Source organism: Rhea pennata, chromosome 12 (assembly GCF_028389875.1).
Source record: "Rhea pennata isolate bPtePen1 chromosome 12, bPtePen1.pri, whole genome shotgun sequence".
Classification (NCBI taxonomy): domain Eukaryota; kingdom Metazoa; phylum Chordata; class Aves; order Rheiformes; family Rheidae; genus Rhea; species Rhea pennata.
In genome coordinates this window covers 24,129,733-24,147,233 of record NC_084674.1, presented here as the reverse complement: position 1 = coordinate 24,147,233, position 17,501 = coordinate 24,129,733, and the positions used below count along the sequence as shown (strand labels likewise).

General features: G+C 59.7%; 1 long non-coding RNA gene and 2 other non-coding genes across 3 annotated transcripts; all 3 read left to right on the top strand.

The window, feature by feature from the left end:
* Window positions 1–5,057: 5,057 nt before the first annotated feature.
* On the top strand, window positions 5,058–5,129 carry TRNAE-CUC (transfer RNA glutamic acid (anticodon CUC)). Its single transcript has one exon. It is a non-coding gene; the product is annotated as a tRNA-Glu (tRNA).
* Window positions 5,130–8,951: 3,822 nt separating this feature from the next.
* On the top strand, window positions 8,952–9,811 carry LOC134145608 (uncharacterized). Its single transcript, XR_009959657.1, has 3 exons — window positions 8,952–9,000; window positions 9,272–9,404; window positions 9,736–9,811. It is a non-coding gene; the product is annotated as an uncharacterized LOC134145608 (long non-coding RNA).
* Window positions 9,812–13,207: 3,396 nt separating this feature from the next.
* On the top strand, window positions 13,208–13,279 carry TRNAE-CUC (transfer RNA glutamic acid (anticodon CUC)). The gene has a single exon. It is a non-coding gene; the product is annotated as a tRNA-Glu (tRNA).
* Window positions 13,280–17,501: the final 4,222 nt, after the last annotated feature.

The window sequence follows — 17,501 nt, the reverse complement described above, 5'->3', positions numbered from 1 at the left end:
TCTGCACTGCCAGAGCTCGACACTCAGCACCGAGCTGGGAGTAACTCACACACACTGAACGCTTCCCACTTAAGTCATGCTCGCTTTGGGCTACACGTGTCTTTGCCTGGAGCGACCGGGAATGCTGACTGCATTTCTCCTGCCCAACCTGCCCTGCTTCCATCAGAAAGAAGGCGCTGCACACAGCGAGGAATTTAGGCTACAACCTTCTGACTTTTGGGGGAGAGTGCCAAAAGAAGCCCCCAAAGAGCTGCGCAATGGACACAAAGCAGGTTTAGCTCAGCTGGTTAGAAGCATGGTGCTGCTAATGCCAAGGTTGCGGGTTCAGTCCCTGTATGGGCCTATGCTGAGGGTTGGACTAGATGACCTCCAGAGGTCCCTTCCAACCTTGCCAGTTCTATGATCCTAATGAAAGGAGGTGGGGTGCGGGAAGGTCTCAAAGGGCAGTGAGGAGGATCAGTGGCCCCCAGGCTGCAAAGGAGAGACGATGGCCTTCCTTCAAAGCTGGGTGGTTGTCTTTTGGTTGCCAGGTTTCAGCTCACTGTGCAAGGCAGCCCAAAGCCCCGGCTGCCCCTGCCATCTGTCCGCAGGAGAAGGAGCTGAGCGACAAGCTCGCAGGCCTCAGGAGCAGCAAAGGTCAGGGAAAAGCTGCCTGCAGACCCAGTTGAGTCCCTCTCCCATGCTGGGTGACAGCAGCCCAGTGAAAACGCGCTCACTGCTCTGAAGAGCTTCCTTCTCTCCTCCTCACAGAGCAGCGTCCTGGCAAGCTCCTGCAGCACCGCGAGGAGCTTTCTCTCCCCATGCTGCCAACCTGGGGGGAAGGCAGGCAGCGGCAAGGCACGGAGAGCAAGCCTGCTGCCAGGTGAGAGCCTTGGCGGAAGGGCTGAGGGGGACACTTGTACCTGCGCAGGGCAGACATCCCCTTTGGACACGCAGGCTCCAAAAGCCTTCTGACACATGGCTCAGCAAAGGCTGCCCGCTTGCTGGATGGCAAGCACACGCAGGTTTGCGGGAGCGCCTCACGTTGCCTTTGTTTTCTTCCAGCGTCCCAACCTTTTGGGGAGCTGAATGCAAATCTTTATTAGCAAACATCTCCTGCCCTTGTCCTAACTCACCCTGGTGTGTCTCCTCAGGAGCCCGAGGAAGCAGACAGCCCCCATCCTGGGCACCACCCTGCAGAAGGAAGCTGCCCTTAAGTACCTCCCACATCCTCCCGCCGGACCTCGGAGCCGCCGTGTCCCCGCCACTCCAGGGGTGCAGCACAGGTGCGTGATGGGGCTCTGGCTAATCCTTGCATCTCAGCAACTCGTCGCAAAGCTCTGGCCTGCGAGACTCCCTCCACAAAGGGCCCTCAGTGCATGGCCACCAGAGCCGTCGGGGGCCTCTTTGGCTGCCGCTTTGGGTGTAGTCAGGTGCTGCTGTTACAAGAGCTTTCCAGCCTGCCTTCCGCTGAAAAGCCTGCCAAAGAGGGATGGTGGTGAGGCTCAAGACAAGCGGTGGGAGAGCGGGTGAAAAGCAAAAGCCAACAGTGGTCTGCCCAGAAGCCCTGCCCAAACGGACAAGACTAATGCTCTTGCCTTTCCCTGGCCCCGCAGCATGCAGCCTGCCCTGCCACGCAGAGCTTCGGGACAGCTGCCCACGGCTCCCTCTCCAAAGGCAAGCAGAGGCAGCACCAAGCACCGTGGGAGGAGCAGCAGCTCTCTGCACTGGAGAACCGCGCCCGGCACCAGGCCCAGGTACAGGCTGCCTTGCACGGCCCTCTGCAAAAGGGCATTTCCCTCATCCAGGCCGGCAGCGGAGCCTTGCAGGCAGCAGGGCCCAGGCAGACTGCTGCCTCCAAGGAGCTGCGCCCAGGCTGGTCCACCCCTTCCCAGGGGGCAGACGGCTTGCGGCCAGAGCAGGGCCCAGAAGCAGCCAGGTGCTGTAGCAAGGGCAGCTGGTGGTGGATGCCTCCTGGCGGGCAGCCTCTGCCTGCGGTGCCTGCCTTCAAGGACTATACAAGGACTAAGTGCGGCCCCTGCGGGACAGTGCTGTCTCACCCGTTCACCCCTCCATGCTGAAACCATTTCTTCTTCTTCTCCTTGCAAAACAGATCACGCTGCTGGAGAAGGAATTTGACCACGAGCAGCACCGTTGCCCAGACACGGACATGCTGGGGAGGCCCCTGCAAAGGTTAGCCTGTGTGGGTGGGCAAGCTCAGAGTCAGGCCTGGGCACGGGCGAGAGGCTGTGCAGGTGCCAGGACCCCAAATCCGTCAGCTCCAGGGGCACATCCTACAACAGCCCCTGGTTTCTTCCAATGGGAGTTTGCAGGGCTGTGGCGGAAGGGGCCAGGAGGCTCCCAGGAGAGCAGGAGACGGACTTTGTCACTCCAATTGCAGGCAAGTGTCCCCGCAAGCCATGCAGAAAATGCAGCTTCTGACCTCCTACAAAGTCCTTCGGGACAGGTGGAAGGAGAGGGTGCAACAAAACCGGCAGAGGCTGAGGAAGGAGGAGGAGGAGCGCCGGTAAATACCACGCGACCCGGGCGGGTTCCCCCCTTTCCGCAGTGCCCTTCCTGCCATGGCCCCGGGGACAGAGGGTCTTCTGCAGCCCGCCTCAGGGACAGAAGCAGCCTTGGAGCCCGGCCTGGGCTCACACATCCTGCCCACTCAATGGGGGAGGGGGGGTGCCGGTGCACCCAAACCTTTCCAGTGGCACAACATCTTCCTCCTGAACCCTGCAGCACTTTGGTGATGGGCCGCCTCCAGAGCAGACAGCAGCAGGACCGCATGCTGGGCACTTACCGCCAAAATGGCATTTCTCCATGGAATAAAGGGGCTTTCCAAGTGGCTGTGAGTCTTTCCTCGGTGGGGTGTGAAAGTGCAAGGGGCAGCAAGGCAGCTTCAGAGGGGCCGGGAAGAGGCAGACGGGAGCAGGCACAGCTTCAGCAACCAGCCGGAGATGCCACAGAGGGGCAGAGAGGCCCATGAAGGCAAGGAGCCAAGCTTCTCCTGCTGCAAGAGGAGATGCAGAGACTGTGGTGCGGTGGGCTCCTCATGTTGCTGAGGACTCAAAGAAGAGCTGACGGCAACACCTGCATCTCCCTCCCCCACACCCTTCTCTCCTCCATCCCATTCAGGCCGAGGAATAAATCAGAGCAACAGCCAGCAACAGGCTGCCCGCAAGACGCTTGGCCTCCACAGCTCGGTCTCCTTCTCCTCACCCTGTGCTGGACAGCGTCAGCTCCCCAGAGGATGCACACATTTATCAGGGTCACACGCTGCAGAAGCATGGTGGAACCCTGCCACTGAACTAGATGCAGCTTAAAGCCAAGACCTGAAAGACCCTGGGTTTCATCAGGGGCTCCTTGACATTCTCGTGCTTAGCAGCTCTCTTCCCGGAAGAAAATCTCCTCTGCCACAATCTCTGCTCTTCCTCTGCTACTGGACACAGAAGGAGAAGCAAGACTAACCTCCTACGGTTGCCGCAGTCCAACAGGCTCCTGGGGGGTGCAGAATGTAACCAAGGGTGGAGACCATGGAAGGCATAAAGTTGGAGACCTAAGGTGGCCTCCTGAGGGCACAAAGCCACAGAGCTGTCTTAGGAAACAGGGGAGGCCTTCCCTGGTGCCTGAGGGAGCAGAAGCTCAGGGGAAGTGATTAAAGGATGGCAAACAAAACAGGCAGAGCGTGTCTGGGGTCATGTAGGCCCCAGCATGGGTGCAGCCGAGCACACTGGGGGCCCTACGCTGGCCATGGCACAGCTTCTTGAGCCCCACAAAAACTCCACCTCTGGCCTTCCTCTTCCTACAGAAAGGGACTACACAGAGATTAGCTGAGCAGCAGTCACACTCTTCTGATGGAATGCATCAGCAGGCCTGGGGTCACTTTGAGAACTGGGAGGAAGCCCAGAGGGGCGGGTCCTTGCTGGGCTGCAATAGGTATGCCAAGGCACCACCAGCAGGGGCCCAAAAGAACTTGTCTGCAAGCTCTTTGGGGTAGTTGACCCATTCGGATGCAGGGAGCTTGAGCTGTTCAGCATCAACTGACGCCTCGTCAGGGCACCGCGCGCTGCGCAGAACGCCTCCGTGCCGAGTGGCACTGGCGTGGTTGTCTTTAGTTCTAAGGAAATCCCATCGAAACTCTGCTCATCATTTCTGCTGTTGAGCAAAAGGCCATTTACGTGAAAACACACTGCTTCACGTCACAAAAAGGACAAGAACGCACCGGTGGCATCGTGGCCAGGTGCCAAGTGAGTGCTGCCTACAGCCGCCTCTGTTTGGATGAACCGCCTAAGGTTTATGCTGCGGGCAGGGTGACGCGTGCAGCACAGCCGCAGCCATGAAGACAGTGTGTGCCGGGGCTCAGCATGAGCCAGGAGATGCCAAGGAAGCCGGGGGAGATGCCTGGGCTGTCAGGGCTGGGCCTCACCCTCCAGAGCGCGTCCCACCTGCCCCCAGGGAGGGAGAAGGGCAGGTCGGGATTCGGAGGGAGGCAGCCCTGAGCCCAGGCCCTCCAGGCACCTCCATGGTGATGGGGCCACGCCAAAGCGGGCTACAAGTGAGGGGAAGGATATATATTTCCCAGGGAAAATGGGGAAATCTCTCTGCTCTTCCCCGGGGCGGGTGACACCTCTGTGCCCGTGACCTCAAGAGCCCCCTCTGATGGCACAGTGAGGCTGAGGTCACAGTGGGACGCGCTGCATCACAGGCAGGTCTCCCCGGGCCCGTGGCGGTGTCCGCACTCGCCTGCGAGGCCCAGGCACTGGCCAGCTGCTGCTCGCTGCTTGCTCTTTGGAGCTGCTCCGCAGCCAGGGAGAGCACGCAGGAGGCAGCAAGGGCACGCAGGCGGGGCCCTTGCCGTCAGGCAGAGGAGCAGGGGCACATTGGACAGGAGTCTTGGGCGAGGAGACGAGAAGAGCGTCCTCTTCCCTGCCTGCAGAGGCGAGCTAAGGGCAAGGGAGCAAGGGAGATGGAGGGCTGCTGGACCGAGACCATCAGCCCCGACCAGAAGTCCTTGTTCCCAACGCTCCTGCAGCTCTCCACAAAGGTAAGGGCTTCGGGGGCTGCTTTAGGGCTCCCTGGTGGTCTAGTGGTTAGGGATTCGGCGCTCTCACCGCCGCGGCCGGGTTCGATTCCCGGCCAGGGAAGGATTTTAGCTCAGAGGGCTGTCAGCAGCAGCGCAGGGGCTAGTTGGAGGCCTGTAGCTAGGGGAGTTCCCCAGGGCTCGGTACTGGGGCCGGTCCTCTTCAACTTCTTCATCAATGCCCTGCATGAAGGGACAGAGTGCCTCCTCAGCAAATTTGCTCGTGACACCAACCTGGGAAGAGTGGCTGAGACACTGAGGGGGCTCTGCTGCCATTCAGAGGAGATTGGGACAGGCTGGAGAGTTGGGCGCAGAGGAACCTCACAAAGTTCAGCAAGGGCAAGTGCAGGGCCCTGCACCTAGGGAGGAATAACCCCAGGCAACAGTACATGCTGGGGCTCACCTGCTGCAAAGCAGCTCGCTAGAGAAGGACCTGGGAGTCCTGGTGGACAACAAGTTGACCACGAGCCAGCAATGTGCTCTGGTGGCCAAGGCGGACAATGGTGTCTCCTGGGGTGCAGTAGGGAGAGCGGTGCAGCAGGTCAAGGCAGGTGAGCCTGGCCCTCTGCGCAGCCCTGCTGAGGCCTCATCTTGACAACTATGCCCAGTTCTAGGCTCCCCAGTGCAAGAGAGTCGTGGAGCTACTGGAGAGAGTCCAGTGCAGGGCTACAAAGATAGTTAAGGGACTGGACTATCTCCCCTAGGAGGAAAGGCTGCGAGAGCTGGGCCTGTTTAGCCTGGAGAGGAGAGGACTGAAGGGGGGGTTGTTACACATTGACATACAAATACCTTAAGGGGGAACGGGGGGTGTCAAGGGGATGGGGCTGAACTCTTCAGTAGCGCCATGCGACAGGACAAGACGCAATGGGCACAAACTGAAACACTGGAGGTTCCGCCTGAACATCCTCTCCTTACTGTGAGAGTGACAGAGCACTGCAACAGGTTGCCCGGAGAGGTTGTGGAGTCCCCTTCTCTGGAGATCTCAAAACCCGCCTGGACGCAATCCTGGATGCAATCCTGCCTAACATGCTCTAGGTGACCCTGCTTGAGCAGCGGGTTGGACTAGACGACCTCCAGAGGTCCCTCCCAACCCATTCTGTGATTCCCCAGCTGCCCACGAGACTCTTAGCTGTCCAAATTGCTGTGCAGCCGGGGCTGTGGGAGTGGCTGCGCAGGCTGCCACCAGAGCCTGCCTGGCCTGGGAGCAAAGGGTGGCACGTCCCAGAGGGCTGGGCTGACATGTCTTTCCCTTGCTTTCCAGAGATTATTGCTATTTGGGACGCCGTGTCCAACTACATCCTGGAAGAGATGATGCGGGACAAGGTGGGCTGGTGCCCTGGTCGCCCTCGCCCCGCAGGGCTTCAGCTCTCCCAGAGAGCACAGGGTGCCCGGGAGCAACGCTTCCCCCCAGCCCCACGGCAGCACACCTCCGCTGGTCCGTGTGCTGCAGAGCAGCTTTGGGGCCAGCCCCGAGAGAAAAAACGGGCAGCTTTAGTGTGAGAAAGCGTTTGGCACCTCCCAGAGCTGCTCTCTTCCCTGTGGCCCCACACAAAAGACCAGGCAGAGAGACAGAGGTCTGTGCCAGGGCTCTTGGAAACCTTTAGGATCTCCTCTAGCCGAGGATGATAACAAACCCTTTGAGGAGGCTGAGACACGATCTGCTGAATGCGCCTCTTCTCTAAAGCCTTCCTACGTGCCGCATTGCACGCCAGCAGTGGGGAGGGCACAGAGCAGGGTTCCCACGCGCCGACAAACAGCACTTTCTCCATCTCCACAAGACTTACTTGTTGGGGTGGGGGGCCCTTTGTGTCTTTGCTGTGTGCAGGGTGTCCTGCTAGAGGGGCTCGGCACCTTCTGCACGGTCCGAGAGCCACTGCGCCTTGGCAAAGGTCACGTGCTGATGGTTCGAAGGCCTGTCTTCCAGCTGGGCATGGACATGGTCTGGCTGCAGGGGCTCAAGTGCCCCAAAGTGACCCTCCCCGGTAAGACGGCAGCGGCCACCCTCGGCTTCCCCGGCCACATCACGCACGGGCTTTGTGGGCGGGTGCTCCCGACTCTTTGGGAGGGCAGGCAGAAGTAGCAATGCCCAACTTCATCCTCTGCAGAGAGCTCTTTCCGAGAAGGACCTTCTCTGCAGTAGTCTGCACTACGGAATATCGCACACCGTCGCGCTGGCTCTCTCTTGGAACTGCCCTAACACCTGGCTCCACGCCATTCACCTTTCTTGATGGCCCAGCGTGGAACTTTGCCTGCTGTGGCAGTGACGTTGCTCCTCTTCCGTGCAGACACCATCAAGGTCAAGCCGCTGATTACCGGCACTTGTCCCGGGCCACCTCCTTCTCGAGGCGCGTGGTGGAAGACTGCGTGGAAGAGACCATCCGCTTGTTCTCTTCCCACGTGCGGAACAACGAGAAGGTCGCCTTTGCCTTCAGGGACGTCGGGGTGGTTCTGGCCCGCCAAAAGACAAAGTGCACATGAGGTTTTATCCCCACTGCACGCAGCGACTGGAGGGCACTGCAAGCCTGATTGCCGCCCTCTGCAGTGTAAGTTGCTCAGGTTTCCCCGGCTACTTGCATTTCTTTGGCCACCCTATCGCAGGGCCAACCTGATGTTTCATTGGCCAGCCTGGACCTGGCAGGTTAATCAAACGCCTTCCCCAGGCCTTGCTGCCAACGCAAAGGGAGCACCTCCTGACTTTCTTGCCCCTTACACCTACAGAAAGCCTGGCAGTGTTACCTGCCAGGCGCTGGTCTTTGCTCTGCAGCTTCTCCACACCACAAGGAGGGGGCTAATGTTTTCAGCAGAGAGCTTTGAGGACGGGTTTGGAGGGACAACCTCCACTTGGAGCAGCAGAATGCTCTGCCGCCTTCAGCAGCCAGCAGAGAACTGCCTTGGAAGCCTCCTAATGGGTCTGTGTTACCTTGCAGAAACTGCAGATGACGGATCTACCCCTTTCCAGCGAACCTACTGCCCTGGGGAGCCGGCCTAGCTCGTTGCACGTGTTCCCGAGGTGAGCGCCTTTCCTTTGCAGCCCTTGGCCAACCGAGCAGGCAGCTTCTCAGCTGCTGCTCGAGACTCTGCACTGCCAGAGCTCGACACTCAGCACCGAGCTGGGAGTAACTCACACACACTGAACGCTTCCCACTTAAGTCATGCTCGCTTTGGGCTACACGTGTCTTTGCCTGGAGCGACCGGGAATGCTGACTGCATTTCTCCTGCCCAACCTGCCCTGCTTCCCATCAGAAAGAAGGCGCTGCACACAGCGAGGAATTTAGGCTACACCTTCTGACTTTTGGGGGAGAGTGCCAAAAAGAAGCCCCCAAAGAGCTGCGCATGGACACAAAGCAGGTTTAGCTCAGCTGGTTAGAGCATGGTGCTGCTAATGCCAAGGTTGCGGGTTCAGTCCCTGTATGGGCTATGCTGAGGGTTGGACTAGATGACCTCCAGAGGTCCCTTCCAACCTTGCCATTCTATGATCCTATGAAAGGAGGTGGGGTGCGGGAAGGTCTCAAAGGGCAGTGAGGAGGATCAGTGGCCCCCAGGCTGCAAAGGAGAGACGATGGCCTTCCTTCAAAGCTGGGTGGTTGTCTTTTGGTTGCCAGGTTTCAGCTCACTGTGCAAGGCAGCCCAAAGGCCCCGGCTGCCCCTGCCATCTGTCCGCAGGAGAAGGAGCTGGAGGAAGAGCTCGCAGGCCTCAGGAGCAGCAAAGGTCAGGGAAAAGCTGCCTGCAGACCCAGTTGAGTCCCTCTCCCATGCTGGGTGACAGCAGCCCAGTGAAAACGCGCTCACTGCTCTGAAGAGCTTCCTTCTCTCCTCCTCACAGAGCAGCGTCCTGGCAAGCTCCTGCAGCACCGCGAGGAGCTTTCTCTCCCCATGCTGCCAACCTGGGGGGAAGGCAGGCAGCGGCAAGGCACGGAGAGCAAGCCTGCTGCCAGGTGAGAGCCTTGGCGGAAGGGCTGAGGGGGACACTTGTACCTGCGCAGGGCAGACATCCCCTTTGGACACGCAGGCTCCAAAAGCCTTCTGACACATGGCTCAGCAAAGGCTGCCCGCTTGCTGGATGGCAAGCACACGCAGGTTTGCGGGAGCGCCTCACGTTGCCTTTGTTTTCTTCCAGCGTCCCAACCTTTTGGGGAGCTGAATGCAAATCTTTATTAGCAAACATCTCCTGCCCTTGTCCTAACTCACCCTGGTGTGTCTCCTCAGGAGCCCGAGGAAGCAGACAGCCCCCATCCTGGGCACCACCCTGCAGAAGGAAGCTGCCCTTAAGTACCTCCCACATCCTCCCGCCGGACCTCGGAGCCGCCGTGTCCCCGCCACTCCCAGGGGTGCAGCACAGGTGCGTGATGGGGCTCTGGCTAATCCTTGCATCTCAGCAACTCGTCGCAAAGCTCTGGCCTGCGAGACTCCCTCCACAAAGGGCCCTCAGTGCATGGCCACCAGAGCCGTCGGGGGCCTCTTTGGCTGCCGCTTTGGGGCGTAGTCAGGTGCTGCTGTTACAAGAGCTTTCCAGCCTGCCTTCCGCTGAAAAGCCTGCCAAAGAGGGATGGTGGTGAGGCTCAAGACAAGCGGTGGGAGAGCGGGTGAAAAGCAAAAGCCAACAGTGGTCTGCCCAGAAGCCCTGCCCAAACGGACAAGACTAATGCTCTTGCCTTTCCCTGGCCCCGCAGCATGCAGCCTGCCCTGCCACGCAGAGCTTCGGGACAGCTGCCCACGGCTCCCTCTCCAAAGGCAAGCAGAGGCAGCACCAAGCACCGTGGGAGGAGCAGCAGCTCTCTGCACTGGAGAACCGCGCCCGGCACCAGGCCCAGGTACAGGCTGCCTTGCACGGCCCTCTGCAAAAGGGCATTTCCCTCATCCAGGCCGGCAGCGGAGCCTTGCAGGCAGCAGGGCCCAGGCAGACTGCTGCCTCCAAGGAGCTGCGCCCAGGCTGGTCCACCCCTTCCCAGGGGGCAGACGGCTTGCGGCCAGAGCAGGGCCCAGAAGCAGCCAGGTGCTGTAGCAAGGGCAGCTGGTGGTGGATGCCTCCCTGGCGGGCAGCCTCTGCCTGCGGTGCCTGCCTTCAAGGACTATACAAGGACTAAGTGCGGCCCCTGCGGGACAGTGCTGTCTCACCCGTTCACCCCTCCATGCTGAAACCATTTCTTCTTCTTCTCCTTGCAAAACAGATCACGCTGCTGGAGAAGGAATTTGACCACGAGCAGCACCGTTGCCCAGACACGGACATGCTGGGGAGGCCCCTGCAAAGGTTAGCCTGTGTGGGTGGGCAAGCTCAGAGTCAGGGCCTGGGCACGGGCGAGAGGCTGTGCAGGTGCCAGGACCCCAAATCCGTCAGCTCCAGGGCACATCCTACAACAGCCCCTGGTTTCTTCCAATGGGAGTTTGCAGGGGCTGTGGCGGAAGGGGCCAGGAGGCTCCCAGGAGAGCAGGAGACGGACTTTGTCACTCCAATTGCAGGCAAGTGTCCCCGCAAGCCATGCAGAAAATGCAGCTTCTGACCTCCTACAAAGTCCTTCGGGACAGGTGGAAGGAGAGGGTGCAACAAAACCGGCAGAGGCTGAGGAAGGAGGAGGAGGAGCGCCGGTAAATACCACGCGACCCGGGCGGGTTCCCCCCTTTCCGCAGTGCCCTTCCTGCCATGGCCCCGGGGACAGAGGGTCTTCTGCAGCCCCGCCTCAGGGGACAGAAGCAGCCTTGGAGCCCGGCCTGGGCTCACACATCCTGCCCACTCAATGGGGGAGGGGGGTGCCGGTGCACCCAAACCTTTCCAGTGGCACAACATCTTCCTCCTGAACCCTGCAGCACTTTGGTGATGGGCCGCCTCCAGAGCAGACAGCAGCAGGACCGCATGCTGGGCACTTACCGCCAAAATGGCATTTCTCCATGGAAATAAAGGGGCTTTCCAAGTGGCTGTGAGTCTTTCCTCGGTGGGGTGTGAAAGTGCAAGGGGCAGCAAGGCAGCTTCAGAGGGGCCGGGAAGAGGCAGACGGGAGCAGGCACAGCTTCAGCAACCAGCCGGAGATGCCACAGAGGGGCAGAGAGGCCCATGAAGGCAAGGAGCCAAGGCTTCTCCTGCTGCAAGAGGAGATGCAGAGACTGTGGTGCGGTGGGCTCCTCATGTTGCTGAGGACTCAAAGAAGAGCTGACGGCAACACCTGCATCTCCCTCCCCCACACCCTTCTCTCCTCCATCCCATTCAGGCCGAGGGAATAAATCAGAGCAACAGCCAGCAACAGGCTGCCCGCAAGACGCTTGGCCTCCACAGCTCGGTCTCCTTCTCCTCACCCTGTGCTGGACAGCGTCAGCTCCCCAGAGGATGCACACATTTATCAGGGTCACACGCTGCAGAAGCATGGTGGAACCCTGCCACTGAACTAGATGCAGCTTAAAGCCAAGACCTGAAAGACCCTGGGTTTCATCAGGGGCTCCTTGACATTCTCGTGCTTAGCAGCTCTCTTCCCGGAAGAAAATCTCCTCTGCCACAATCTCTGCTCTTCCTCTGCTACTGGACACAGAAGGAGAAGCAAGACTAACCTCCTTACGGTTGCCGCAGTCCAACAGGCTCCCTGGGGGGTGCAGAATGTAACCAAGGGTGGAGACCATGGAAGGCATAAAGTTGGAGACCTAAGGTGGCCTCCTGAGGGCACAAAGCCACAGAGCTGTCTTAGGAAACAGGGGAGGCCTTCCCCTGGTGCCTGAGGGGAGCAGAAGCTCAGGGGAAGTGATTAAAGGATGGCAAACAAAACAGGCAGAGCGTGTCTGGGGTCATGTAGGCCCCAGCACGGGTGCAGCCGAGCACACTGGGGGCCCTACGCTGGCCATGGCACAGCTTCTTGAGCCCCACAAAAACTCCACCTCTGGCCTTCCTCTTCCTACAGAAAGGGACTACACAGAGATTAGCTGAGCAGCAGTCACACTCTTCTGATGGGAATGCATCAGCAGGCCTGGGGTCACTTTGAGAACTGGGAGGAAGCCCAGAGGGGCGGTCCTTGCTGGGCTGCAATAGGTATGCCAAGGCACCACCAGCAGGGGCCCAAAGAACTTGTCTGCAAGCTCTTTGGGGTAGTTGACCCATTCGGATGCAGGGAGCCTTGAGCTGTTCAGCATCCAACTGACGCCTCGTCAGGGCACCGCGCGCTGCGCAGAACGCCTCCGTGCCGAGTGGCACTGGCGTGGTTGTCTTTAGTTCTAAGGAAATCCCATCGAAACTCTGCTCATCATTTCTGCTGTTGAGCAAAAGGCCATTTACGTGAAAACACACTGCTTCACGTCACAAAAAGGACAAGAACGCACCGGTGGCATCGTGGCCAGGTGCCAAGTGAGTGCTGCCTACAGCCGCCTCTGTTTGGATGAACCGCCTAAGGTTATGCTGCGGGCAGGTGACGCGTGCAGCACAGCCGCAGCCATGAAGACAGTGTGTGCCGGGGCTCAGCATGAGCCAGGAGATGCCAAGGAAGCCGGGGGAGATGCCTGGGCTGTCAGGGCTGGGGCCTCACCCTCCAGAGCGCGTCCCACCTGCCCCCAGGGAGGGAGAAGGGCAGGTCGGGATTCGGAGGGAGGCAGCCCTGAGCCCAGGCCCTCCAGGCACCTCCATGGTGATGGGGCCACGCCAAAGCGGGCTACAAGTGAGGGGAAGGGATATATATTTCCCAGGGAAAATGGGGAAATCTCTCTGCTCTTCCCCGGGGCGGTGACACCTCTGTGCCCGTGACCTCAAGAGCCCCCTCTGATGGCACAGTGAGGCTGAGGTCACAGTGGGACGCGCTGCATCACAGGCAGGTCTCCCCGGGCCCGTGGCGGTGTCCGCACTCGCCTGCGAGGCCCAGGCACTGGCCAGCTGCTGCTCGCTGCTGCTCTTTGGAGCTGCTCCGCAGCCAGGAGAGCACGCAGGAGGCAGCAAGGGCACGCAGGCGGGGCCCTTGCCGTCAGGCAGAGGAGCAGGGGCACATTGGACAGGAGTCTTGGGCGAGGAGACGAGAAGAGCGTCCTCTTCCCCTGCCTGCAGAGGCGAGCTAAGGGCAAGGGAGCAAGGGAGATGGAGGGCTGCTGGACCGAGACCATCAGCCCCGACCAGAAGTCCTTGTTCCCAACGCTCCTGCAGCTCTCCACCAAAGGTAAGGGCTTCGGGGGCTGCTTTAGGGCTCCCTGGTGGTCTAGTGGTTAGGATTCGGCGCTCTCACCGCCGCGGCCCGGGTTCGATTCCCGGCCAGGGAAGGATTTTAGCTCAGAGGGCTGTCAGCAGCAGCGCAGGGGCTAGTTGGAGGCCTGTAGCTAGGGGAGTTCCCCAGGGCTCGGTACTGGGGCCGGTCCTCTTCCAACTTCTTCATCAATGCCCTGCATGAAGGGACAGAGTGCCTCCTCAGCAAATTTGCTCGTGACACCAACCTGGGAAGAGTGGCTGAGACACCTGAGGGGGCTCTGCTGCCATTCAGAGAGATTGGGACAGGCTGGAGAGTTGGGCGCAGAGGAACCTCACAAAGTTCAGCAAGGGCAAGTGCAGGGCCCTGCACCTAGGGAGGAATAACCCCAGGCACCAGTACATGCTGGGGCTCACCTGCTGCAAAGCAGCTCGCTAGAGAAGGACCTGGGAGTCCTGGTGGACAACAAGTTGACCACGAGCCAGCAATGTGCTCTGGTGGCCAAGGCGGACAATGGTGTCTCCTGGGGTGCAGTAGGGAGAGCGGTGCCAGCAGGTCAAGGCAGGTGAGCCTGGCCCTCTGCGCAGCCCTGCTGAGGCCTCATCTTGACAACTATGCCCAGTTCTAGGCTCCCCAGTGCAAGAGAGTCGTGGAGCTACTGGAGAGAGTCCAGTGCAGGGCTACAAAGATAGTTAAGGGACTGGACTATCTCCCCTAGGAGGAAAGGCTGCGAGAGCTGGGCCTGTTTAGCCTGGAGAGGAGAGGACTGAAGGGGGGTTGTTACACATTGACATACAAATACCTTAAGGGGGAACGGGGGTGTCAAGGGGATGGGGCTGAACTCTTCAGTAGCGCCATGCGACAGGACAAGACGCAATGGGCACAAACTGAAACACTGGAGGTTCCGCCTGAACATCCTCTCCTTACTGTGAGAGTGACAGAGCACTGCAACAGGTTGCCCGGAGAGGTTGTGGAGTCCCCTTCTCTGGAGATCTTCAAAACCCGCCTGGACGCAATCCTGGATGCAATCCTGCCTAACATGCTCTAGGTGACCCTGCTTGAGCAGCGGGTTGGACTAGACGACCTCCAGAGGTCCCTCCCAACCCATTCTGTGATTCCCCAGCTGCCCACGAGACTCTTAGCTGTCCAAATTGCTGTGCAGCCGGGGCTGTGGGGGTGGCTGCGCAGGGCTGCCACCAGAGCCTGCCTGGCCTGGGAGCAAAGGGGTGGCACGTCCCAGAGGGCTGGGCCTGACATGTCTTTCCCTTGCTTTCCAGAGATTATTGCTATTTGGGACGCCGTGTCCAACTACATCCTGGAAGAGATGATGCGGGACAAGGTGGGCTGGTGCCCTGGTCGCCCTGGCCCCGCAGGGCTTCAGCTCTCCAGAGAGCACAGGGTGCCCGGGAGCAACGCTTCCCCCAGCCCCACGGCAGCACACCTCCGCTGGCCCGTGTGCTGCAGAGCAGCTTTGGGGCCAGCCCCGAGAGAAAAAACGGGCAGCTTTAGTGTGAGAAAGCGTTTGGCACCTCCCAGAGCTGCTCTCTTCCCTGTGGCCCCACACAAAAGACCAGGCAGAGAGACAGAGGTCTGTGCCAGGGCTCTTGGAAACCTTTAGGATCTCCTCTAGCCGAGGGATGATAACAAACCCTTTGAGGAGGCTGAGGACACGATCCGCTGAATGCGCCTCTTCTCTAAAGCCTTCCTACGTGCCGCATTGCACGCCAGCAGTGGGGAGGGCACAGAGCAGGGTTCCCACGCGCCGACAAACAGCACTTTCTCCATCTCCACAAGACTTACTTGTTGGGGTGGGGGGCCCTTTGTGTCTTTGCTGTGTGCAGGGTGTCCTGCTAGAGGGGCTCGGCACCTTCTGCACGGTCCGAGAGCCACTGCGCCTTGGCAAAGGTCACGTGCTGATGGTTCGAAGGCCTGTCTTCCAGCTGGGCATGGACATGGTCTGGCTGCAGGGGCTCAAGTGCCCCAAAGTGACCCTCCCCGGTAAGACGGCAGCGGCCACCCTCGGCTTCCCCCGGCCACATCACGCACGGGCTTTGTGGGCGGGTGCTCCCGACTCTTTGGGAGGGGCAGGCAGAAGTAGCAATGCCCAACTTCATCCCTCTGCAGAGAGCTCTTTCCGAGAAGGACCTTCTCTGCAGTAGTCTGCACTACGGAATATCGCACACCGTCGCGCTGGCTCTCTCTTGGAACTGCCCTAACACCTGGCTCCACGCCATTCACCTTTCTTGATGGCCCAGCCGTGGAACTTTGGCCTGCTGTGGCAGTGACGTTGCTCCTCTTCCGTGCAGACACCATCAAGGTCAAGCCGCTGAATTACCGGCACTTGTCCCGGGCCACCTCCTTCTCGAGGCGCGTGGTGGAAGACTGCGTGGAAGAGACCATCCGCTTGTTCTCTTCCCACGTGCGGAACAACGAGAAGGTCGCCTTTGCCTTCAGGGACGTCGGGGTTCTGGCCCGCCAAAAAGACAAAGTGCACATGAGGTTTTATCCCCACTGCACGCAGCGACTGGAGGGCACTGCAAGCCTGATTGCCGCCCTCTGCAGTGTAAGTTGCTCAGGTTTCCCCGGCTACTTGCATTTCTTTGGCCACCCTATCGCAGGGCCAACCTGATGTTTCATTGGCCAGCCTGGACCTGGCAGGTTAATCAAACGCCTTCCCCAGGCCTTGCTGCCAACGCAAAGGGAGCACCTCCTGACTTTCTTGCCCCTTACACCTACAGAAAGCCTGGCAGTGTTACCTGCCAGGCGCTGGTCTTTGCTCTGCAGCTTCTCCACACCACAAGGAGGGGGCTAATGTTTTCAGCAGAGAGCTTTGAGGACGGGTTTGGAGGGACAACCTCCACTTGGAGCAGCAGAATGCTCTGCCGCCTTCAGCAGCCAGCAGAGAACTGCCTTGGAAGCCTCCTAATGGGTCTGTGTTACCTTGCAGAAACTGCAGATGACGGATCTACCCCTTTCCAGCGAACCTACTGCCCTGGGGAGCCGGCCTAGCTCGTTGCACGTGTTCCCGAGGTGAGTGCCTTTCCTTTGCAGCCCTTGGCCAACCGAGCAGGCAGCTTCTCAGCTGCTGCTCGAGACTCTGCACTGCCAGAGCTCGACACTCAGCACCGAGCTGGGAGTAACTCACACACACTGAACGCTTCCCACTTAAGTCATGCTCGCTTTGGGCTACACGTGTCTTTGCCTGGAGCGACCGGGAATGCTGACTGCATTTCTCCTGCCCAACCTGCCCTGCTTCCCATCAGAAAGAAGGCGCTGCACACAGCGAGGAATTTAGGCTACACCTTCTGACTTTTGGGGGAGAGTGCCAAAAAGAAGCCCCCAAAGAGCTGCGCATGGACACAAAGCAGGTTTAGCTCAGCTGGTTAGAGCATGGTGCTGCTAATGCCAAGGTTGCGGGTTCAGTCCCTGTATGGGCTATGCTGAGGGTTGGACTAGATGACCTCCAGAGGTCCCTTCCAACCTTGCCATTCTATGATCCTATGAAAGGAGGTGGGGTGCGGGAAGGTCTCAAAGGGCAGTGAGGAGGATCAGTGGCCCCCAGGCTGCAAAGGAGAGACGATGGACTTCCTTCAAAGCTGGGTGGTTGTCTTTTGGTTGCCAGGTTTCAGCTCACTGTGCAAGGCAGCCCAAAGGCCCCGGCTGCCCCTGCCATCTGTCCGCAGGAGAAGGAGCTGGAGGAAGAGCTCGCAGGCCTCAGGAGCAGCAAAGGTCAGGGAAAAGCTGCCTGCAGACCCAGTTGAGTCCCTCTCCCATGCTGGGTGACAGCAGCCCAGTGAAAACGCGCTCGCTGCTCTGAAGAGCTTCCTTCTCTCCTCCTCACAGAGCAGCGTCCTGGCAAGCTCCTGCAGCACCGCGAGGAGCTTTCTCTCCCCGTGCTGCCAACCTGGGGGGAAGGCAGGCAGCGGCAAGGCACGGAGAGCAAGCCTGCTGCCAGGTGAGAGCCTTGGCGGAAGGGCTGAGGGGGACACTTGTACCTGCGCAGGGCAGACATCCCCTTTGGACACGCAGGCTCCAAAAGCCTTCTGACACATGGCTCAGCAAAGGCTGCCCGCTTGCTGGATGGCAAGCACACGCAGGTTTGCGGGAGCGCCTCACGTTGCCTTTGTTTTCTTCCAGCGTCCCGACCTTTTGGGGAGCTGAATGCAAATCTTTATTAGCAAACATCTCCTGCCCTTGTCCTAACGCACCCTGGTGTGTCTCCTCAGGAGCCCGAGGAAGCAGACAGCCCCCATCCTGGGCACCACCCTGCAGAAGGAAGCTGCCCTTAAGTACCTCCC